The following is a 25,170-nucleotide window of genomic DNA, read 5'->3' as shown; positions in this document are numbered from 1 at the left end:
CGGCCAATTTGCCAAGGTAACGGGGTTATGGCTCGATAGCAAATTCTTCTAGCGTATCAGTCATTGTGTCCCCGTCGCTCTCGGCCAATTGCCAAGGTAACGGGGTTATGGCTCGATAGCAAATTCTTCTAGCGTATCGGTCATTGTGTCCCCGTCGCTCTCGGCCAATTGCCAAGGTAACGGGGTTATGGCTCGATAGCAATTTCTTCTAGCGTATCGGTCATTGTGTCCCCGTCGCTCTCGGCCAATTGCCAAGGTAACGGGGTTATGGCTCGATAGCAAATTCTTCTAGCGTATCGGTCATTGTGTCCCCGTCGCTCTCGGACAATTGCCAAGGTAACGGGGTTATGGCTCGATAGCAATTTCTTCTAGCGTATCGGTCATTGTGTCCCCGTCGCTCTCGGCCAATTGCCAAGGTAACGGGGTTATGGCTCGATAGCAAATTCTTCTAGCGTATCGGTCATTGTGTCCCCGTCGCTCTCGGCCAATTGCCAAGGTAACGGGGTTATGGCTCGATAGCAATTTCTTCTAGCGTATCGGTCATTGTGTCCCCGTCGCTCTCGGCCAATTGCCAAGGTAACGGGGTTATGGCTCGATAGCAAATTATTCTAGCGTATCGGTCATTGTGTCCCCGTCGCTCTCGGCCAATTGCCAAGGTAACGGGGTTATGGCTCGATAGCAATTTCTTCTAGCGTATCGGTCATTGTGTCCCCGTCGCTCTCGGCCAATTGCCAAGGTAACGGGGTTATGGCTCGATAGCAAATTCTTCTAGCGTATCGGTCATTGTGTCCCCGTCGCTCTCGGCCAATTGCCAAGGTAACGGGGTTATGGCTCGATAGCAATTTCTTCTAGCGTATCGGTCATTGTGTCCCCGTCGCTCTCGGCCAATTGCCAAGGTAACGGGGTTATGGCTCGATAGCAATTTCTTCTAGCGTATCGGTCATTGTGTCCCCGTCGCTCTCGGCCAATTGCCAAGGTAACGGGGTTATGGCTCGATAGCAATTTCTTCTAGCGTATCGGTCATTGTGTCCCCGTCGCTCTCGGCCAATTGCCAAGGTAGCGGGGTTATGGCTCGATAGCAAATTCTTCTAGCGTATCGGTCATTGTGTCCCCGTCGCTCTCGGCCAATTGCCAAGGTAACGGGGTTATGGCTCGATAGCAATTTCTTCTCTTTGGGCGGCAACTATGGAGGGGACAAGCTCTTGGATGGAAAACTTGGTTCTCTTTATTTGAGATCACGCGTTGGGGTGTCCACATTGGGTTTGGACACCTCCGCCGCTATACAAAGTACTTTCTTAAGTTGTCGGTGTTCCAATGGCTCATCAAAGGCACACCCTCCATGTCGGTCAGCCGGTACGTACCCGGCCTCATTTCTTCAACCACTTTGTAGGGACCCTCCCAGTTGGCCGTTAGTTTACCATGAATATTTCCTTTGTTGGTGGCGGCCGATTTTCTTAGGACTAGATCTCCTACTTTTAAGTCCCTTTTGTGGACTCTTCGGTTGTAGGCTCTTCTCATCCGGTTCTGGTATACCGCCAAGTTGAGGCGTGCTGTATCTCGGCTTTCTTCGACCAGGTCTAGGGAGGCTTTGAGGCCTTCCTCATTTTCGTCTGGGTTAAAGGTAGCCGTTCTGAATGTTGGCACCGTCGCTTCAATTGGTAGGACTGCTTCGGATCCGTAGACTAAGTGGAAAGGAGTGTACCCCGTTGCTTCTTTCTCCGTGGTTCGTAGGGACCACAGGACGCCGGGTAATTCATCGGCCCATCTTCCTTTAAGGTCTTCTACTGTCTTCTTCAAACCATTGAGGATCGTTTTATTGGCTGCCTCCGCCTGTCCGTTGCTCTGTGGGTGGCAGACGGAGGAGTATGCATACTTGATGCCAAGCTCTTCTAACCAGTTCATTATTAGGTCGCTCCAAAATTCCCGGCCGTGGTCAAATACCATGACTTGGGGCAGTCCAAAACGGGTTATAACATTCTCCCAGATTACCTTTCTGACGGCCGCCGTGGTCTTTGCCGGTACTGCTACGGCTTCAACCCATTTGGTAAAGTAATCGACGGCGACAATCAAAAACTTCCTTCCTCCGGAGGCCGTTGGAAAAGGCCCTAGCATATCCATCCCCCACTGTGCGAAAGGAAGGGGGCTAAGCACTGGTTGTAGGTCTCGGGAAGGAGCATGTATCACTGGGGCATGCATCTGGCAGTTCGTGCACCTCTTGGTCTTCGTTCTGGAGTCTTGAAGCATGGTGGGCCAGAAGTAGCCGGCTCGGAGAGCTTTGTGGGCTAGTGTTCTTGCCCCCATGTGGTGTCCGCATATGCCCTCGTGAATCTCTGTCAGTATTAGCTCTGCGTCGGTCGGACCGACACATTTCAAAAGTGGCCTTATTACGGACCTTCTGTATAGTTCCCCTTCGAATACCAAGTACCTGGCGGCGATCCTTTTGAGCTTAGACGAGAGATTCCGGTTATCCGGCAACTCACTTGTGAGTTTGTATTTCATTATCGGAGTCATCCACGTCGTCTCGGCTTCCACGTCCCCCACCATGCCGATGGTCTCAGTGATGCTTTTTGTATTCCTGATGTCTACCAGCACGGTTCGGCTGACGTTCTTGACGGTTGAGCTGGCAAGTTTCGAGAGAGCGTCGGCTCGGTTGTTTTCGGACCTGGGGACACATTGGATTTGGAAAGATTTCAGTTTTGCTATGTCAGCTTTTACCCTTTCCAGGTATCTTACCATCCCGTCATCCCGAGCCTCAAACTCTCCTCTGATTTGGTTAGTAACCAAAAGTGAGTCTGTCTTCAACACAATGTGTTCTGCTCCGGCGGCTCTGGCCATCTCGACTCCGGTTATCACCGCTTCGTATTCGGACTCGTTGTTCGAGGCCGAGAAGGTAAATTTCAAGGCGTACTCAAACTCGTCTCCGTTTGGGCTGATGATAAGGATGCCGGCTCCCGAGCTGTTCGCCGTGGAGGAACCGTCGGTGTAAACCTCCCATACACCTGGGTTTGGTTCTTCTTGATATGTGCATTCGGCCAGGAAATCTGCAAGTGCTTGTCCCTTTATCGAGGGCCTTGGTTTGTACTGAATGCCAAAACCAGAGAGTTCCACTGCCCATTTGATAAGCCTACCGGATTGTTCGAATTTCTCCAAAGCTTTTTCCAATGGTTGGTCGGTCAGGACTGTCACGGGGTGTGCGTCGAAATAGGGTTTTAACTTCCTTGCGGCCACGACGACGGCGAAAGCTGCTTTTTCAATCAGCGGGTAATTCCTCTCGGCAGGCAACAGTGTATGGCTGACAAAGTAGATTGGGTGTTGCTGTTTGTCTTCTTCCCTGATGATCACGGCGCTGACCGTGGCCGAGGTAACTGCTATGTACAGGTATAGCGTCTCCCCTAGTATCGGCCTGGACAGAGTCGGGAGGGTCTGAAGATGAGCTTTTAGTTGTTTGAAAGCTGTGCTCTGTTCTTCCCCCCAGCTGAAGTCTTTATTCCCTTTTAACACTTTGAAGAATGGGGTGCTTTTGTCGGCTGACCGAGAGATAAAACGGGCGAGAGCCGCCATTCTCCCGGTCAGCATCATAACCTCTTTTCGATTCCTCGGCTCCGGTAGATTTAGGATTGCTTGGACTTTATCTGGATTGGCATCAATGCCTCTGGCACTGACGAGTACACCGAGGAATTTACCTGCCCGGACACCGAAGTTGCACTTCATTGGGTTGAGCTTCATCTTGTATTCCCTTAGTGAACAAAACGTTTCCCGTAAATCGGCCAGGTGCTCGCTGTCAGACTTGCTTTTCACAATAGCGTCGTCGACGTAAGCCTCGATGTTTCGCCCTTTTTGATTTTGGAATACTTTGTCCACCAGTCTGGTGTACGTTGCACCGGCGTTTTTCAAACCAAACGGCATCATTTTGTACATGTATGTGCCGTTCGCGGTGATGAATGCGCATTTAGGCATGTCTTCCTTATCCATGAATACCTGGTGATATCCTGAGAAGGCGTCTAGCAGGCTCAGCATGGTGTAGCCTGTCGTGGCGTCGATTAAGCTATCTATCCGAGGCAGAGGGTAACAATCTTTGGGGCATGCTTTATTAAGGTTGGTAAAATCTACGCACATTCTCCATGCCCCCGACGATTTCTTCACCATCACAACATTGGCTAACCACTCAGGATAAGTGCAAGGCATGATAAAGCCCGCCGCAAGTAATTTATCTACCTCGGCTTTGATGGCGTCATCTTTCTCGGCTGAGGAGTTTCTCATCCTTTGCTTGACAGGGCGAGCGGTGGGGAGTACGTTTAGCTTGTGAATGATTACCTCCCGGCTCACGCCTGGCATCTCGGCCGCTGAGTAGGCGAAGACGTCTTTGTTTTCCCTCAGCAGATCTAGGAGAGCGGCTCTGAACTTTGGTTCCAGGTCGACACCGATAGTCACGGTGCGGCCTGGGTCAATCTCTACTTCCTCGGTCTCCGCTCCCTCTACCATGCCGATGGTGGTATCCGTGTGTTCGCCATCCTGTCGTAAGGATGGGCTCTTCCCCTTTTCTGATTCCTTCGCCGCTTTGAAGGATTGCAGGTTGCACCCTCTGGCGGATTCTTGGATGTTCACCACCTCATCGTTCTCGTTTTTCGAGACGAGTTTATGCGCTTCCCCCTGGTCCGAGACATACATCAATGTCAGAGCCCGGATGGATATCACCGCGTCAGCCTCACTCAGGGTGTTTCGGCCTATGAGGACGTTGTAGGCGGACGAACCGTCAATGACCACGAATTCCGACATAACGTTCCTGGCCGCACCTCGCTCCCCGAACATTACTGGCAGCCTGATTGACCCCAGGGGTACCATACCGGCCCCAGAGAAGCTGTACAACGGGCTGGTACAGGGGGTCAAGTATTCAACCTTCAGGCCGAGGCTAAGAAAGCATTCTCCGTACATAATATTTGTGTAGGCACCTGTGTCAATTAGGCACCTCTTCACCAAGTGGTTGGCTATGTCCAGGTGGACTGTAAGTGGATCGCTGTGAGGAGCGACGACTCCTTCGTAATCCTTCTTCCCGATGGTCATATCGGGGATGCTGGAGGCGGGGGTTGCTAAGTTGGGCACAAAATTGATGGCTTGATATAGCTCATTCAGGTGCCGTTTGTATCCACGAGCGGATTCGCCGTTCTTGTTGCTTCCGATGACGACATTAATTATTCCTTTTCGTTCTAAGACGGATTTTTTATTTGATCCGTCGGTATCTGTTCTTCGGCCTCCGGCTATATATTGGCCTAGGCTCCCCTTCCGGATCAATTCCTCAATGGCGTTTTTCAGATGTCGGCAATCGTTTGTTAAGTGGCCGGTGCAGCCGTGGTACTCGCAGTATTGGCTTGTGTCACCGTCGCCCCTCGGCTTAGGGGGCCTTTCCCACTTCTGTCCCTCGCTCCTGCTCATGGCGAAGACTTCTGCGGCGGATACAACCAGGGGGGTGTGATCATTGTACTGCTTTCGGTAGTATGGTGCCGAACTCCCCCCGGCGTCCGCCGAGCTCTGTTTCCTGGTGGACTTATCGGACCGTGACTTATTGTCGCCACGGCGCCTTCCATCCGGACTGTCCTCCCTGCGGTTCCTCTTTTCTGAGGGCTCAGTCTCGCTGGGGCCTACCCAGGTTTTGTGGTAGTCTTCTACTCTGATGGCCTGGTCGGTCATCTTCCTGGCGGCATCCAGGCCCAGGCCTCCGTGCTTGATGAGCTCGTCTTTTAAGTTCCCCTCCGGGAGGCCCTTCATTAGCGCGAAAGCCGCCAATTCGGGGTTGATCTCCCGAATCTGCTGTACCCTGCCGTCGAACCTTTTCACATAGCTTCGCAGAGACTCGCCCTCTTCCTGCTTGATAGTCAGGAGGTCCGATGTCTCCACGGCCCTCCTCTTGTTGCAAGAGTACTGGGCTAAGAACGCGTCTTTTAGATCGGCGAAACAGTATACCGAACCGTCGGGAAGCCCCTTGTACCAACTCTGAGCCAATCCATGCAGAGTCGTCGGGAAGACCCGACACCAGACCTCGTCGGGCTGCTCCCATACCGACATGTAAGACTCAAAGGCCTCGACGTGGTCGGTTGGGTCACTGTCTCCTTTATACGTGAACGCCGGCAACTTAAGCTTGGTTGACACGGCGGTGTCAAGGACATAATCATTGAGTGGCTGCTTGACCACGTGTCGGATGGCGCGCGGCGAACGGCTCCTCGCATTCCTAGTCCGGCTTCTCTCTTCGTAGCGTGAAGGACTCCTTCTCCGACTCGGGCTTCTTCTCCGACTCACCTGAGTCGGGCTTCTCTGGCTCCTCTGGGGTGTGCCTCGTCGGTGCTGCGGCGACGATGTCCTCTCCCGGGTGCGAGAAGGGCTTAGGTTCACCACGTCTACCTTGGGCTCTTCCGGCGTCTTGATAAGGTCTGCTTCTCCCAGTGCTCCGTTCAAGTTTCTTGGAGTCACGTTCTGGGCCCTGGTCTCCTGGACGGCTTCTGCCGCTTGTGTCGGCGTACCTGCGTGAGCTGGTGCACTCCCAATCAGGTCTAGGAGTGTCTTCAGTTTCGCTATGTCAACCACCTGTCCCATGATGGTGACCTGGTTGACGGGCGGCGGTGTGTCCGGTGTTATCGGCATTCCGATTTCTGGTTGGACTACTCCGCCGGTGGAGGGTTGCACTATTCCAGAATGGTGAAATGTATCATCTTGGTGTAGCTCGGTTTCGTCGGTCACGACTACTTGTTGTTCTGACATCTTCTTAGCTCTTGGGGTGGGTTTATTTTTGTGTTTTTATTTTTGTTGTTTGGGAATGAAATGTGACTAGCTTCTAGTGTCTTTCCCCACAGACGGCGCCAATTGTTCCGGCTATTTGTTCCAGAGCGAATATTTGTTACCACTCGTAGCTAGTGGAATGATGTCCTTGCTTGAGTTCTCCTTGCGGTCTCCTGAAACGATGAACAAACTGAGGGCTCGGCTTTGGCCGAGCGTACTCACTCCGACGCTCAAGTCAGTATACTTAGAGAGAAGTTGTTGTAACTTGGCTAAGAGTGTATTGTAGAGAGATAAGGAAGATATTACCAAATGAATAGTGGTTATTAGGTCAATTTTCGTGGATCCTTTCCTCAATGAAGGTTGAGGAGTATTTATAGGCATTCACCTTTTGTTACGTAGTGGCCAAGTGGCCAAGTGGCTATCAGGTGGAAAGACCGTTGTACCCTCGGCCGATGGACCTGTGGCAGGCTCGCCGAGGGTCTTGGATATGAGTACGCGGATATGTGTCCCGGCTGGCTGGTTACCATGCCGAGACCCAGGTGACAGGCCGATGGGCTCCATCGGCTAGGCTGTCTGAGTCGTTGACTCTGCTGTGGATGGCCTTGACCCTGCTCAGTATGTTGACTTGGTCAGCGGTGCAGAATATGCCCCATCAATAATTATCGTAGTTCACCGCTTTAGTTCACTTAAAACGTGATAGATAATAAATTGACAAGACCTCTCACATATAATAATTGAGAAATAGCCTTACCAAATAGTAGAAACCCACGAAGTACCAGTTTCATAAGGGAGTTGAGCCGGCTTTACCGTAATACAAACCTTGTTACGTTGGCGAAGTGGGGTAGTAAAATGTTAATACATCGAAATTTGGATTGAGCTCAACGGAAGTATTGTTGACCGTAGTCTCATGTGTTCCGGGCTAAAGATGAAAATTAGAGTAATTTTTATCGACCGAGAGTTCTAAAAGTAGAATCGATTAAAGAGTTAATCCACCGAGTTATATTAATAAGGGATGACTCGGCTTACCGTACCCGTATTGATATGAATTTGGATCTCGGAATCATTTATGTAGTTGGGTGGAGGTCACTATATAAATGCAATACTTGTAGTTATATTTACGAGTATTATTAAAACGATAGATGATAATTAATTCCTTCATTTCCTATTTTGTAGTCAAATTTGTTTAATCAACCGCAATGGCAACTCCAATCACATCCGCATCCACTAGTTCCACCACGCTTACCAATGTGTCATGGCTCCGATCCTTCATAGATCGATGTAATTTAGAAAAGAATGGGTCTAATTTCGCCGATTGGGACGCGCAACTTCGCTTGGCCGCGCAAGGTGACGACAAGCTTCGTTACCTTACCGAGGCATCTCCCACCGAACCTAATGCTAGGTCCACCCCCGCCGCTAGGCAAACCTATGAGGTTTACCAAAAGGAGTCGGCTGCGATCAAAAATGTGTTGATCTTTGCTATGGAGGCCGAACTCCAACGAAGTGCTATAAAGATTAGCACCGCTCATGAGATCTATATGAAGCTTGTGAACATGTTTTCACGAGCTCCTAGGGTCATTCAATATGAGGCGGCTTCCGCATTCTTTGATCTTAACATTAAAGAGGGCTAAAAGGTGAGCCCTCATGTGCTCAAGTTGATGGAGCATGTTGAGACCTTGAAAATGCATAAGGCGGAAATTCCCAATGAACTCGTAATTGATCGAATTCTTCATTCCCTCAACAAAATCAAAGCATATGTTCAATTCCGGGTGAATTTCAATACGCAAGATAAGAAAGTTTCTCTTGATGAGTTGCACAAAATGCTTGTGCAAGCCGAAAGGGACATGGGGCTAAGTGTTAGCACCACCAAAGATGTGCTCAATGTCAATCATAAGAGCAAAGGAACTTTCAAGAAGAGCGGGAAAAAGGGAAAGAAGCGAACTACCAATAGGAACATAGCTAAGACTTATGAAGCAAGCTCCTCCAAGCCCAAGTACAGTGCCCCCTCCGGGGACAAGTGCCACTATTGTTGTGGTGTTGGACATTGGAAAAGAAATTGTTCCAAATACCTTGGCGACATCAAAGCTGGAAAGGTTATTCCAGTAGGTATATGACTATCACTATATTTTATGTTTCAATCTCAATTAGTATGTGATACAAGTTGTGATGATTACCCTTTTTATTGTAAATAGGGCCCCCTCCTACCAAGGACAAAGGCAAGGAGAAGCAAGCCTAGAGGATCATGAGGGAAGCTAGAGTAGCCGACCGTGGTGATGGATCAATGGAAGCTTGTCTTTAATTTTCTTTGTCTTTAATTTTATGATGTATTTTAAATTTTTAGAACTATTTTGATTTCCTTGTGTGACTTGGAAATAGGTTTTTATCCTTTAAACACGGGTTGTATTTTGGATATTGGTGATTTGGCTTTCAACCCAAATCACTCGTTTTATTATGTTGTTTGTTCTAAAATCATCATCATAAATTACTTGCGTAGAGAAACATTAGATAAACACTCAAATTGATCAAATATACGATTATGATGATGGGATCATTATATGTCCATAAGCTATGAATTTGATTCTCCTTATGTCATTATTACTAATAGTAACAACTTACTTATGTAAGATTAATTATAAAGTTGTAATGAGTTTTTGAACTCATCAAGTAGGGAATTTACGATACCATATGGACACATTATTCTAAACGAATGGTCAACCAGGAGATACCTAGAATAGAGAGTCTATTAAACAGATGACATGGATAAGACTCGCATATTATCAAGCTGCCATGTTAGGATGGCCTTTTGAAAGCTAATAAATAGTCTTGGTAAACTCCAAATACTCCGTTAAATATATATGTTTGTGACTCACAAAGCTATCTCTCAAGAATATAGATGTATTTCTCAGAGATAGAGTGGGACTAGATTGAATCGTCACAAACATCTCTTATAGTTGAAATGTTACTTTGTGAAAGTAATAGAATTATAGAGTGGGAGTTGGTATTGAACTATAGTCTATGAAGATAGAATGAGAGCATAGTTCAGTGGGAGTTTATCGCACATGTCATATTACTTTGTGAAAGTGATAGTATCATGACCTTCTTACATACTGTAGACACCTCATTTCTGCACCTCCCGCAAACCACCCGGTGATGATTGGGCCGCATGTTTGATTCGCGGAACGATTTGTGACAGTTCGTAAGATTATCGTCAAGTGTTTGCTCAAATATTAATGTCGACCTCTTAGTTGTCATCTACGTCCTGATACGGTCGTTTTGGCAGTAATTAGAGTACATTCGAGTCCGGTCAAAAACCGTCTCCATTTTTCGATAATGTTAAATCCCGAGTCGGAATGTTCTGGAATGTTCCGGATATTTCTATTCCATATTTCATAAATTTTAACTTTTGGCAAATAATATCCCGTAATATTCACAAGATAATCGGATTATTTCCGTCCTACCATAACTCAAACGCGAAAATCTTTCTTCAGCAGGGGGAAACCTCCTGGGAATGGACGCAGCAGGCGCTGTGCCTCTTCCAAGGGACGCAGTGGCTGCTGCGCCTCTTCCCAGGCCCTTCTTTGCATGATTTACGTATCTTTTTCATATCTTTCCGAGATTCACTTCCAAAGAGTCTCCGAAACCCTAATTCCTTCACGTGATTAGTATAAATAGGAGCTTTCGTTCCTCATATTTCTCACGCGAGTGTCCGCCCTTCTCTTCTCCCTTTGCATTCTAGACTTTGTTCTTACTAATTGGCGCCTACGTGCTTGGACTTCCGACCACGTAAGCTCGGATCTTTCCGGGTACCAGCCTCTCCGTTGCATGACCGACCAATTTGACCAACTACACTCAATCAATCTAATTAATCAATCGTTTTCCTCTTACGAGGGCACTCTCTTTGCATTCGCGTCGAGCATTCACTAGTCGATATCTTAGTTCATCTCGTTTCGTCAACATGTAAGTCTGAGGGTGTATAATCCTCTTTTATTTATTGTATTTTTACTTTATCGTATCAATTGTAAGGTTTATGTCGAAAACACCGTTAAAATTGATTTCTAAAACCTTTTGTTAAAATCTGTTTTTGCGGATTTCCAGTAAATAACCGTCGAGAAAGGACGCAAAGAATCGCCGCGCCTCTTGAAGGAGCGCAGTTCCTGCTGCGCCTCTTCGTGAGGCCGCGCATGATTCTCGCTTCCTTTCTTCTTCGTTTGTCCTCTGTAATTCGTATTCAAATCTTTCTTTTGCTTATTCGTCTGTTAATTCTTCGTCTTAATGTCATAGTGATTCACATGCATATTTTATTCATCATTCTTTAATTCACATGTTTAATTCATCATAAATCCGACTTAAATCCCAATTAATTCATATTTGCGGGTTTTCGTCATTAATACTCAAATCCGGGTTTTAGAGATTCAATTTCATCTATATTGAGTTTCTGGAATTTACCTTTGATATATTTGCGTCCATATTCATTGTTAATTCGTCATTAATTCATCATGTTTAGTCTAATTAATTAATTTGTTTGTAATTCGTTAGTTAATCATTAATCCATGTAAATAATCCGTCTTAATTCCGTCTCATTCATGTTTTACTGTTTTTATGACCCATTCATATGTTAAATAACCTGTTAATCACTTTCATCCGAGTCAAATAATTTAATTGATCATTAAATCACCAATTAACATTAACGGCTTGCAATTACGGCTTCACGCCTTAATCGAGCCACGGAAGTACGCGATGTTCTGCTGCCGCGCCTATTCAAAGGGACGCGGCTCCGCGCTGCTTTGTTTCGGCCGAGTTTTTTGTCCCGAACTCCGTTGTTGCCTTGACCTAGTTTAATTAGCATACGTATTAACTAACTATTATCCGTATCACGCTAATTCCTGTTCGTTAATTCATCCTTTATTCTTTTATTCCTTTTTTATCAAATCATCCGTTTTAAAGGTATTTTCGACATAAATCGCCTATTCCAATGTAATTAATGTAATTTTCCTTTATTGTAATTTATTGATTATTGTATTTCTTGTATCATTTGTATGTTTTCACATGTAATTGAGTATTAAATTCCAACTTCGACCCAATTGTATGCTAATTAGTTGTTCACCGACTTAGTAAATCTTCACATGTTAGGATTAATCTATGGATGTTGCATTGCATGCATATAACCGACGATATATCGAGTACGAATAACTTCCCTAATCATTAGTAGAGGCCGCTATCGAGGCGGGCGGGATTAGGTGTTCGATCAAAAGAGCTTCCTAATACGTACCCTCACCCCTTACTCCAGATCTCCGTGAGCACCCGTGTTCATTGGCATCCACGAGAGTCATTCTAGACGTAGAATGCTAAGGGTAACGATTGCTTAGTGTTCATGTCACTACTTTGTGTCTTGACATGACACGAGGTATTCGAACGGTTCCAATTTCCCATAAAAATTGGTGGCGACTCCTTACAAAATGCAAACGCTTGTCCCCGTTTCTCACCAAGCGCCCCTCGTGGGCGGCCCGTCTGTCCACGTTTGGCGACTCCTGGGAAAAATACACTTACGTGTAGCAAGGGTGAAACTTGAACAAGGTTAGGGAATAAGTTTGTACAAGACAATTGTCGGTTTTCATAACTCGGTCTTCCTAGACCGTTTTACTCGGCCTTCCTAGGCCCAACCCAACCCATTCGACCAATCGTCCCGTCTAAACGGTCCTAATTCTTATTTGGGCCCAAGGATGGATAGCGATTGACGTCATCCATACCATGATGCTTACTCTTGTTCGTGTCAAGGGCCTTCACTACTTGAGGAAATGGACTAGGAATCGGCCTTACTCTTGTTTGGCACGAGCCTCTCCACAGACTTCGGGTTTGATGGTTCGGTATGGCAACCTACCCTCTAAACCAAAACCCTTCTAAATGCACTCAGCATCCCGTTATAATGCTTGTATAAATGTGTAAACCTTACGTGATCACCATTTCTAAACAAAACCATGACGAATTTTCAAAAAATCAAAAATCCTCATTTTCAAACAAGAATTTCGAAAAAAAGTAGGCCTTTAATTAGCGCAAAATCCGGTCAAAACTCTGTCCGTTTGTCGCGTCAAAATTCGGGCCACAAGCCCATTTCAAAACCTCACTTCAAGTCCACTCCTACAACTACACTACAGTTGACTAGGAGACACATTTTCAAAGACCTTGTCTTTCTTCAAAACTCACTCAACACAAGTGGCACACACCCACTTCACGAGTCAAAACTTTTCTTCTTTTAGCAAGTGTGATAGAATGGTCGATCGTGTTTTGATTCGTCGCCAATCTCTTATCCAGTTTCCAAGATGCCTGGGTCAAGTGATGAAACAAACCTCCAGCAAATTCAAGAAAGTAATGATCGAATCCTAGCCGCGATAACCCAAATGCAAATCACTCAGGAACAAACCTATGACCGCCTTGAACTTATCGAAGGCCGCATCTTTGATGTAGAGGGAAAGTTGCCTCCCCCTAAAAGTGAAGTACTACGTTTCTCCGATGACGAGTCTAAAGATGAGAATCCAATCATAGGGACAACCGCAGCTGAGAAGAGACTCCAATACCTAGAGGAACAATTGATGTACCTTAAGGGGGATGACATTTATAGGGAAAACAATCGCAAATATGAAGCCGTCAATTCCAAATTGCCCACTAACTTTAGCATGACGGATATCCCTAAGTTTAAAGGACATGAGAACCCTTTGAACCACATCCGCGCCTTCAAGGACTACATGTCTATCAAAGGCATCAAACCCGAGATGTTCTTAAGGATCTTTCCTTCATCTCTTGACACCATTCCGAAGCAATGGTTCTACACTTTAGATCACAAAAAGGTCGCTACTTGGGAAGACGCCGCAATCGAGTTCTCGAAACAATACGCGGATAATGCCGAGATCCAAGTCAACATGCGTACTCTAGAGGTTCTTACCCAAAATGACAAAGAAGGATTCACCGACTTCCTAAGTAGGTGGAGGAAGACTAGTACTCAACTAGTTGAACGCCCGGATGAGGCTACTCTTGTGGAAAAGTTCGTGGATAATCTCAAGCCCATATATTCCAACCATTTGAGATATCAAAACATCAAGACTTTCAAGGACTTAACTGTACTAGGGACGCGAATTGAAGATGACATCCGTAAAGGACTCTTGTCCAAAACGGTAGGTCGAGGATATCAAGGGTCCACAAGTCGTTCATACGGCTCTACTAGCAAGACCGACGAAGTTAACCTTCTCGAGCCATCCAAGAAAACTAGCCCACCAAGGAAGTTCACAAACCTTGGGGATACGTACTCCAACGCTCTAAAAAGGCTAATGAAGCAAGGTAAACTCCAACCCATTGGACCTACTCCCGAACCCGAAAAGAAGTCCAAATGCGGGATGAAAACTCCTCGTGAATACCACAGGGGCAAGGGGCACGACACAGAAAAATGCTACAAGTTGAAACACGTGCTTCAAGATATGATTGAAGATGGTCGACTTCCAATTCCACCAGGGGGTAAGCCCAACAACACTCAGAATCCTCTTGGAGTTCTAGTGATTACAAGTGACGAATCTACCTTAGATTGCTCACACCTCATTTCTCCCACCGAAAATGAAATTCATGCAATCGAGAAAGAAAGGCTCTACTCTACTATCTCCCCTACCATTTCCGACTTCATCGCGTGGGCAAGGAGTGTAGATAGACAAGTGTGGGAACTAGAAAACATGGTAACGACCTTACGCAATCCCAATGCAACGCCTAAAGAACGTGTACCATTGATCTTCTCTCAAAATGCCACTATGCAAGAAGTAGTCACCGTGGTCGAAAAACTAGTCGATCAAATCATACGACTAGAAAGTTATATCATGAGAATGAAGGAACTAGCTGCAGTCAATGGGGTTTGGGCCGATGACGATGAAGACGAATACCTCATTGAAAACTCCTTGGTCAAGGAAATAGTCCAAAATGGTGAAGACCAAGATGTGGATCACCTAACTCGTTCGGGTCGCCCATATCAAAGTACTACTCAAAACGGTCCAACCAACGTCATCACACCAAATGACAACGAAGATGACCCCACTGACCATTTGCTCAAGCAATTACAGAAAACCAAGGCTGGTCTTTCAGTCTGGCAACTAGTGGCAAGCTCATTTCCGCATCGCCAAGCTTTACTGCAAGCTTTGGCCAAATTGAATGTAGCACATAACTCCACTCCTGAAGATGTAGTCAACTTGGTCTTCCAAGAATCACCGAGGCTAAGTAATCCTATTACTTTCTCAGATGAAGACTTGCCACCTTTTGGCGCTAGTCACAACCTTGCTCTATACATCACTGTCATTTGTCTAAAGAAGAATGTGCCAATGACTTTGGTAGATGATGGCTCCGCGGTCAACGTCATACCCCTCAAAACGGCGTACAAGCTAGGCATGAAAGAGTCGGATTGGACTCCCACCAATCAAGGTGTACGTGCATATGACGGTACACGACGAAAAGTGGTTGGACTTGCTAGCCTAACCATAGCCACGGGACCAATCGAACGAAATGTTAACTTCCAAATAGTGGACATCGAAGCTTCATTCAACATACTTCTGGGAAGGCCTTGGATTCACGCTTCCAAAGCGGTAACATCCACCCTTCATCAAAAGATCAAGATCCCACTAAATGGCAAAGTCGTGACGATCACTTCGTCACCCATCAAGGCAATAATTGAGAAGCAATCAAACAATCAAGTCCTTGCGGATCCCATATACGAACTTGGGGGCTTCCAAAGTGTGAACGTCATAGAAAGTGAGTTGGCACCCTTATTCTATAATCCCTACTCTAACTTGGTGGTCAACCACATACTCAAATCCCAGGGATACTTCCCTGGAATGCCTTTAAACCCAATTCGGAAGAACACCTTTGCACCATACAAGAAAGGCAACTCGACAAGAATACCACTTGGACTAGGGTACAAACCCACAACAGAAGAAGTTCTCGAAATGCTCGCTCAAGTCCAAAATCGCAAGCACGTGGGAGTCCAAATGAGACCATATCTCCCCACTCTAAATGGGTACTTCGTTCAAGAAGGAAGTTCAGAACTCTTCCATGGATTTCCCGAACCTTGGCATTATCTTGAGAGGAAGTTAGCCAGAATCGAGATCTTTCACGATTGCTGCTTCATTCCTCCCGAAACGGTTCCTACCGTCAAAACCCGTCAAGCACCTTGCTTCGATAAACATGTTGTTAGCCTGTTGTTTGGAGAGGACCGATTCATTAGGGCCGCGCAGGATGAGATCATTACTATGATACTTCAGGACGATCGCTTCAACCCCACCGCGTTGATCACATAAATCGACGCAAAGCAGCAGAAAGGATGGAGAAAATCTATCAAATGGACCAACAACCAAGGAAGGCTCTTCAAGCTCACCACTGGAGAAGGAGAGATGTTCAAAGGAGAACCAGAAGACGACGAGTTCGAGTCGGAGTCGGAGTCGGAGTCGGAGTCAGAGTCTAGAGAAGTTATTAGAGAGTCTACTCCTGTTGTCATCCCCACTCCCTTCGTTTCTCCTAGCTTAGCCTCGAGTAGTCACGGTAGTTCGGGGAATGCCCCAATTACTGTTCCTTTGCCACCACTGACCATGGATCAATTGGCTTCTTTGTTTCAACTTTACTCAAATCTTAATATGAATAAATCGAGTTCTCGCTTACTCTCTGTGTTCTTTCGAGTGCAATTGCGTTTACGATGATACCGAGGATGACCAAGACCCAGACTTGACCGAAATACCTCCCTACGTAGCCAAAGAAATATTACGGGAAAGGGAAGGGGGACCAAGTAATAGAAGATACCGAACCCATCAACGTAGGAACCGAATTAGAACCCAAAGAACTTAGGATAGGGACTACCTTGAGCTCTACCGAAAGGGCCGATTTCATAGACCTCCTAAATGAATTCAAAGACGTTTTCGCTTGGTCCTACAAAGACATGCCAGGAATCGACGGGGATATCGCCGAGCATAGGATTCCGATTAAGCCGGGTTTCAAACCCGTGAAACAGAAGCTTCGACGAATGAGAACAGAATGGGCTCTAAAGATTAAGGAAGAAGTGGACAAACAATTCAAAGCCGGGTTCATCAAAGTTTCCGAGTACTGATTTGGGTAGCTAACATAGTACCCGTACCCAAAAAGGATGGGAGAATCCGTGTTTGTGTTGACTTTGGGGACTTAAACAAAGCAAGTCCAAAAGATGACTTCCCTCTACCTCACATCGACATATTGGTGGACAATCCTGCAGACCACGCATTACTATCCTTCATGGATGGATATGCGGGTTATAACCAAATCAAGATGGCCATGGAAGATATGCACAAGACCGCATTCGTCACCCAATGGGGAACATATTGCTATACAAAGAATGCCATTCGGATTGATCAACGCCGGAGCTACATACCAACGCACCGCAACTACACTCCTACATGACATGATGCACAAAGAAGTTGAGGTATATGTAGATGACATGATCGTCAAATCCAAGGAAAGAGAGGGACACATTGCAAACCTTCGCAAGTTCTTCGCGAGGCTACGAAAGTACAACATGAGACTCAATCCTCAGAAATGCACATTCGGGGTAACATCCGGAAAACTCCTGGGATATGTCGTTAGCCAACGCGGTATAGAAATAGATCCCTCAAAAATCAAAGCTCTGATCGAAATGCCACAACCTCAAACAGAAAAAGAAGTCAGAGGATTCCTGGGAAAGGTACAATATATAAGTCGATTCATATCGAAACTTACCATGATTTGCGAGCCTATCTTCAAGAAACTCAAGAAAACAGACCACACCATATGGGACGATGATTGTCAAAAGGCGTTTGACCGAATCAAGGAGATACTGGCTAAACCACCAGTGCTCATGCCACCACAACGAGATCAACCTCTTGGTTTATATCTCACAGTAACTGAAACCGCCATGGGTGCTATGCTGGCTCAAACTGTAAGAAGTGAAGAAAGAGCTATTTACTATCTAAGTAAGAAATTCTTGGAATATGAGTGCAAATACTCGCAACTCGAAAAGACATGCCTCGCTCTTGTGTGGGCAACGAAGAAGCTACGTCACTACATGCTTAGCTACTCCATCAAGATATACTCCAAAATGGATCCAGTCAAATACCTCTTCGAGAAACCCGTCCTCAACGGACGTCTAGCAAGATGGACTCTGATGCTCTCAGAATTCGACCTCAAATATATGCCACTAAAAGTCATAAAAGGTCGCGCCGTCGCCGAATTCTTCGCAGAAAATCCTATCAACGACGCACAAACCATAGACACTTGGTCATTTCCCGACGAGGATATACTTCAAACAGACGTAGACTCTTGGGATCTATACTTTGATGGAGCATCAAATTTAAGAGGATTCGGAATAGGAGTGTTGCTCATTTCTCCCGAAGGTGAGCATACACCAATTCTTTGTCAAACTCGACTTCGAGGTGACAAACAATGCTGCAGAGTATGAAGCTTGTCTCATTGGACTACAAGCGGCAGTAAGCTTAGGTATCAAAAACCTCCGAGTACATGGGGATTCATCACTGATCATCAACCAAGTTACAGGATCCTGGAAAATCCGAAGCGAAAGCCTCGCACCCTATCAGGCCAGGATAGACCAAGTGGCTCAATTCTTTGATCACGTAACCTACTTACACCTACCTCGAGAGGAAAATCAATTTGCAGACGCTCTTGCGAAACTCGCATCTTTGATAAATATGCCAGATCACATGGTGGAAATGCCTTTGTGTATCGAACGACGGTCGAGCGCTTATGTCCACCAAATCACCGATGAAGAAGAAATCGCACAGGAACCCTGGTTCCAAGCGATCCTGAAATTCAAGCTTAATGGTACCTATCCACCGGATATGGACAAGAGGGGACAACGTGCTATACGCCTATTAGCTTCCCAATACATTCTGATGCAAGGAGAGTTATACAAAAGAACACCTCTTGGTGTAGTCCTACGTTGCCTTGATCATTCACAGGCACGAAAGGTGATGGAAGAAGTCCACGACGGAGAATGCGGTCCCCACATGAGTGGGCCTATGATGGCAAAGAAAATCACACGTTTAGGGTATTATTGGACCACAATGGAATCTGATTGCATCAAATACGTGAGACATTGCCACAATTGCCAAAATCTTCGGGAATGTACAACATGTTCCTCCTTCATTGCTATACACGATGACATCTCCTTGGCCATTCTCTGCATGGGGAATTGACATAATCGGGAAGATAACCCCAGCCGGAATAGGAGGTCACTGTTTCATTCTAGTAGCAATTGACTATTTCACCAAGTGGGTAGAAGCGGCTTCCTACACTGCTCTTACGGCTAAAAATATGGCAAAATTCATACAAAACAACATCATCGTCGATATGGTTGCCCACATGAGATCATCGGCGATAATGGGTCACACTTCCAAGCCGAAACCGAGCAATTGCTAGCCAAATACAAGATTAAGCATCACCACTCTTCGCCCTACTGGACCACGGACTAACGGCGCGGTAGAGGCGGCAAACAAGAACGTTGTCACAATTCTCAAGAAAATGACTGACAACTACAGAGATTGGCCAAGCAAGATACCCTTTGCTTTATGGGGATATCGTACATCAGTTAGGACGCCCACTGGGGCTACTCCTTTCTATTTGACCTACGGCATGGAGGCCGTACAACCAATCGAGCTAGAAATACCATCCTTGCGTATTCTACTCGAAAGCCAAATCCCTGAAGCCGATTGGAAGAGGGATAGATATGAAGAACTCATCCTCCTGGATGAACGTAGGCTACGCGCCTTACATAATGTCCAAACATATCAAGCACGTATCAAACGAGCTTTCAACAAAAGGGTTAGGCCAAGAAACATCAAAGAAGGAGACTTAGTACTCAAATCGGTTATAGCTCTTTTACCTGTCGACCCAAGGGGAAAATTCAAACCTAATTGGGCCGGACCATATCTAGTCAAATCCATACTCCCAGGGGGTGCGGTTAGAATCACAGATCTAGATGGGAATGAGTTTTCGAACCCCACAAACCTTGACCAACTGAAACGATACTATGCCTAGAATAGGACAAAAAACGCGCCTCGCGTAAACCCATGTGTCGCTCTTGTGGCACTAAATAAACGGCCCCTGGCCAAGCTGAAATAAGCTAAGTGTCACTATGCTCTTGCATTTTGACAAGATTGTCATCCTCATATCATCAAATAAACTAAATTCGCACCTTGAGAACAAGCAAAAGCTCATGCTTATTTCCTATGTTCATTACAAGCTCTTGCTTCAAACAATTATTCTTTTACATTTACTCGAACTACGCGCAAGGGTTTGATTTCGCTTTTTTAAGTGAATACGTAGGCAATCCTTCACGGGATTCAACCCGTTATACCTAAAATGTAAATAGAAGGACATTTGCATTGCATTTGAAATTCGACAAGAATAATAAAAGAAAATCACAGCGGTTTCATAACCATTTAACCTTTTTTATTCCATTCGCTTTCTAATAATAATAATACGTCACATAATAAAAATAGAATAGGCTAGGATTCTAAAAATCCCTCCTTTTTATTACAACAATAACAAATAATAATCAAATAATAAATAAAGACTCGGGCTATTCCTCCATCTTCCCTTTGCCCTTGTCATTCTTGTCATATTTCTTGTCACGACCTCGAGCCGGGCGCTCTTGCACCACTTCAGACCTAATCACCAACGGTCTTTCTCGAGGCCTGACTCTTCCATTCTTGCCAACCACCATTTCCGCAACAGGAGTAGTCTTTGATTTCTTTGAAGGATGAATGACTTGAAATCCAGCTTCTTCTTCTCCTTCGTCGATGCTTCTCCTTCTCTTTCTCTCCCTCGCGCACCTTGTAGTCAACAGGCTCGCGTTTCCTCAATCTCTCGCGTTCTTCCGAAGTTGCAGCCTTTCTCCACCTCAGATAGGAATCCGACACCCACAAAGCATTGGCGGAGAAGCTCAAGAACCACATGTTCCTTTGGGCCCATTTGATAGCCCACTCTCTTCGGCTCTCGGTGGTAAGCGCTACAGCAGTCTGCGGAACGGTATCAAGCCTCGGGATAGTCTGCTTCAGCCCGACTTGCCTCATCAATCTTTCCGGAAAGATGCATACCATGAACTCCAATCCCGGAATGCGCACGGACCTAGTGGGATCCAAAGAAGACACTCCGAATGATTTGAGGTGCCACCACGGTACGACCCACCTAATCAACGGGCCATCATCATTCTTCAGCTTGTTCTTCCAATAGTCGCAGACCCGAGTGAAGTCCACCATGTGCAGCCGCGTCCTCATCGCAATCATACGGGAATGATAGGAAAGTGCATGAACTGGGGGCTCGAGCAGTCGGAGCCGTTCCATAAGCCAAACCTACCAAAAGCAGGTATTAGACACCGAACGAAAAAAAAAAAAAAAAAAAAAGGTGTCTTTTACCTGTAAGATAACGGGACTCCCCAAAAATGGCAGATCGCGGTTGGATTTCCTATTGTCCAAACCCAAGATAATCTCCCCTAAGCATAAGCAAGCTGGGCTCCTGCGCAGCTCCATTTGTTCGATAAGACCCAAAAGACGGGGATCACCTCGCAAATCTTCATCGACGTGTCCATGGAAGATATACACATGCAGCAAACAAAAGCCAAATGCTCTCCTCCTAGCAACATAAGAGACAGTGGGGTCAGCCCTGTTAATGAATCGGTCTACAAAGTCCAGCATTCTCACGCCTTTCGGGGTAACCAAGCGATCCACCTCGAGTCTAGTCAATCCGAGCAGGTCTCTGAATTTGCTCTTATACCCTTGTGAAGTGGAAGGAATGGCGGGTAAATGCTCGGGATCCCACCCACCAATAGCAGCAATTTCCTCCGGAAAAGGACAAATATCACCACCTGGGAACGCGAAAACATGACAATTTGGGTCCCAGTAGTCAAGACAAGCATCCAAGAACGGTTTTACAACCTTAATGAGTTTCAAACTCAATAGAGACCCAAGGTTATGAGCACCCATGTCGTGCTTTTCAATATTCGAGAATTCATTAGTCCATTCCTTCAAGCGGATCTCCAAAGTATTCATGATGATAATTTTCTCTTGAAAATTTATTTTGGGAGTTTTTATGAGGATTAACGGAGAAGAGACGGAAGAATTATATGATTTAAAGCTTCGTCGACGCTTCTATTTATACTAATTGCTGTTTCCAAAAATCCGCCTTTAAAAGACAAGCTTGGGAACAAAGCGCGGCGCTTCGCGCCTATTCAAAGGGACGCAGCTCATGCTGCGCCTCTTCTCCAGGCTCACTTTCTGCGATTTCCGCGTTTGGATCTTTCCTAATTCTATAACGAATAATTTCCTATTCCTACGGGATTTTATTTTGGTAAATACGAGCAATTTACCATGTTTCAAATTTCCTAAATTCGCGGGCACGCATTTCGAGGCGACGTCGACACATTCGCCATTTCCATCGCACTTAGTTCTTCTTTTGTTATTATTTTAATTCATTTATTTATTCTTAGGAAATAAATTTCATTTTCTCATTTTTAGGAAGTAAATTTCTTTTTTAGGAAATAATTTTCTTTTATTTTCATTTCAACATTTTCATTTCTACACTTGTAGATTTCTCTTTTTTCTTTTTTTTTAGGGGGTAACCCTCCCTACCGTCCGGTCATTTCCGGCAAATTTTTTGCATTTTTGTGAGCCTCATTTTTTGCGCTAATTAAGGCCATATATGTATAAAATGTATGTTTTGGTGAGATTTCCATGTAAATTTGAAAGCATGACGGCGTAAACCGTTGTCTACCAAACTGTTCAAGAACTAACTGCGGTACAAGCAAAGACAACCCAAGAAAGAAAGGCACTCGGCCATCATATATACAAATGTACAAGCAACCGGGGCTTGCGCCGAACCAAGTCCAATGTCCATAACCGGGGCTTGCGCCCAAACAAAGTCCAAAAACATTCAAAATCAGATGTACAAGTCTACAAAACTACGCAGAACTACTGCTGGGCACCCTCCAACTCAGCAACCCTCGCCGTAAGAGCAGCAATCTCGGCGTCCCGAAACTCGAGCTCCCTCGACAGGCGAGCTGTCTCCTCCCGAGACTGGGTCAACTCTCGCTCCAGCTCGCGGTCACCCTGTAAACAAGGAATTGGCTCATGTCAATCAACTCAAACAAAACTGAAAATAAAAAAAAAATCAAAAGAAATCAAGCGAGGTTCGTACCTGACGACCTCGACCACCGACGAGTGCCTCGATGGCGGTAGCTCGTAGCCGGTTGGCCACCCTCCATAGTGCCACGAACCGAGATGGCGCGACCTGCATTTCAAAAGAAAGTCTCAGTAAATTGAACAAATTCAATCAAATGTGTTCTTACACGAAAGGTATATGAGCTGGAGGCTCACCCTCCGAATCAGATGCTGCCAGTCGTCTAGGCCAGCATCCGTCACAGCTACGTCAAAGTCACGCAACTCGGAGATCGTCGTCCTCCCGATCGCGTCAGTGTACTCAAGGGTCTCGGGGTACCCTGGGGGCTCGATGCCCGCCGCCTCAACCTCCCGCAAAGACAAATAGCTCTCATTAATCGACGATCTTTCATCGTAATTCTGAAATCAAAATCAAAGAAAAATAAAGGATACTCACCACTATCGGCCGCACGCCAACCTCCCGTAAAGGAACGCCGAGTAGTCCTCGCCAGAGGCGGAAGAAGGTCGTCGCCGCCGGCACCGCCCAAGTCCGCCTCCTCTCGGCCTCGAAGGCTCCCCGAACATCGTCCTCGGAGGGTCAATGGGAACCGTCAACGCGCCCGAGAGCACTGACGAGCCAAACGCTCGCCCGGATACCACACAGGACCCATCGACGTCCACAACAAAGAGCCGACTCGGGCTCCTAGGTCGAAGGACCTCAAGAATAAAAAGGAGGCGCTCCAGCGTACTCCGCCCAAGGTCTGGGCACCCACTGCGACAAGATAAAGCAAAGATCATTCCTATGATCAAGTGGAAGCAAAGGATAAGAAATATAAATGAATACGAGTGGGATACTCACGCTGCTCAGCTCAAGGGCGTTCACATCCCGCCGGTAGACATTGTGAGAAGAGCGCTTGCTCTTCGTCCGGCACATCACCCAATCCCTCACCACGGGATAGGCCTTCTCCAGCGGCTCTGTCCTCTTGGGCGCGAGACTCGGGAAGTAAGAGTACACCCATGCCTATAAAACAGAATAATCAATGACGATCTTTCGTGATTCAACAAAGAAAAGAATTTACTTTGGTCTAAAGGAAGGTTCATACCTCCAACAGTAGTCCAGGTCCGACAGCGCCAGGAGAAGTCCCCTTCTCCATCAACTCCGGACGAACCATGGCCCTCATGAAACGGATGAGGACCGCAAAACCAGCAGTGACCCAGTCCCAGCGCCCCAGGGAACTCAGGTCAGAAAGAAAGGGAAGAAGCTTCGTCGATAGCCTCTCGCCCTTGTCTCCGAGGTAAATCGAAGACAGGAACCACCAAAGCCACAGACGAGCCCTCTGCTCAGCTGTACAAGGAGGAGGAGCAATCTCCCTCCCATCGATCGTCACCAGCGCCGGGGTCTTCCCCGCAAAGTAGTCTCGGACGTAGGTACTGGGTACCAAACCCGGCACTGCAACAGCCTTCGGCGACAAGTTCCAGCCGATCAACCTCCTCGCCTCGGCCGAATCCGCCCTCATAGCAGTCTCCGGCCACACCATCTCCTCGGTCCCACACGGACTGAAATCATGCCGTAATCCTCCGTAGTAACTCCCACCTCACCGAAAGGCGGTGAAACGTGGAAGTCGTATCCCAGAATCGATCCAAGAAAGCACGGACCAGACTAAGGTTAGCCCGCAACTTCCTCTTCACGATATCCCTCCAGACCTGAACCAGAGGACCAAACGCTCCACGCTCGATCATGGCCCTCTCCTCCGCCGACAACCGCTCGTAGTGCTCCATCATTTGTCGTGTAACCCGAGAACGACCGATGTTCCGGCCTCCTATTATGATTTGAAACAAAGCTATCTTTAGTTTTGAAGGAAATTTGCAAGAAGTTTGGACAAAAAGAACGAAAGAGAATAGGTAATGAGTAGTGAATTCTTATTTACCAAGCTCTTCACCGTCCTGTAGGACAGGTGACCCTCTGCAGCCCACACGAGGTGCCTACTCTCCTGTGTCTCGGCCACGCGGAGCTCCCTCACCGACGACCTCCTCGCCTGACGTTGGCCCGTCTCGGGGCCTCCTCCTCCTCCTCGACGGCCTCCTCCTCGTGAGCCTCGTCTCCAGTGGCCATCACCGCAGTGGTGAAAGCCTGCTCTAAAGCCTCCTCAACCGTAACATCGTCTATCTCCATGGGAGTCCTCCCAGAAGTAGAAGCCTCATCACCTGCACATTA

Source organism: Silene latifolia, chromosome 9 (assembly GCF_048544455.1).
Source record: "Silene latifolia isolate original U9 population chromosome 9, ASM4854445v1, whole genome shotgun sequence".
Taxonomy (NCBI): Eukaryota; Viridiplantae; Streptophyta; class Magnoliopsida; order Caryophyllales; family Caryophyllaceae; genus Silene; species Silene latifolia.
Note: the sequence above shows the minus strand (reverse complement) of the source record.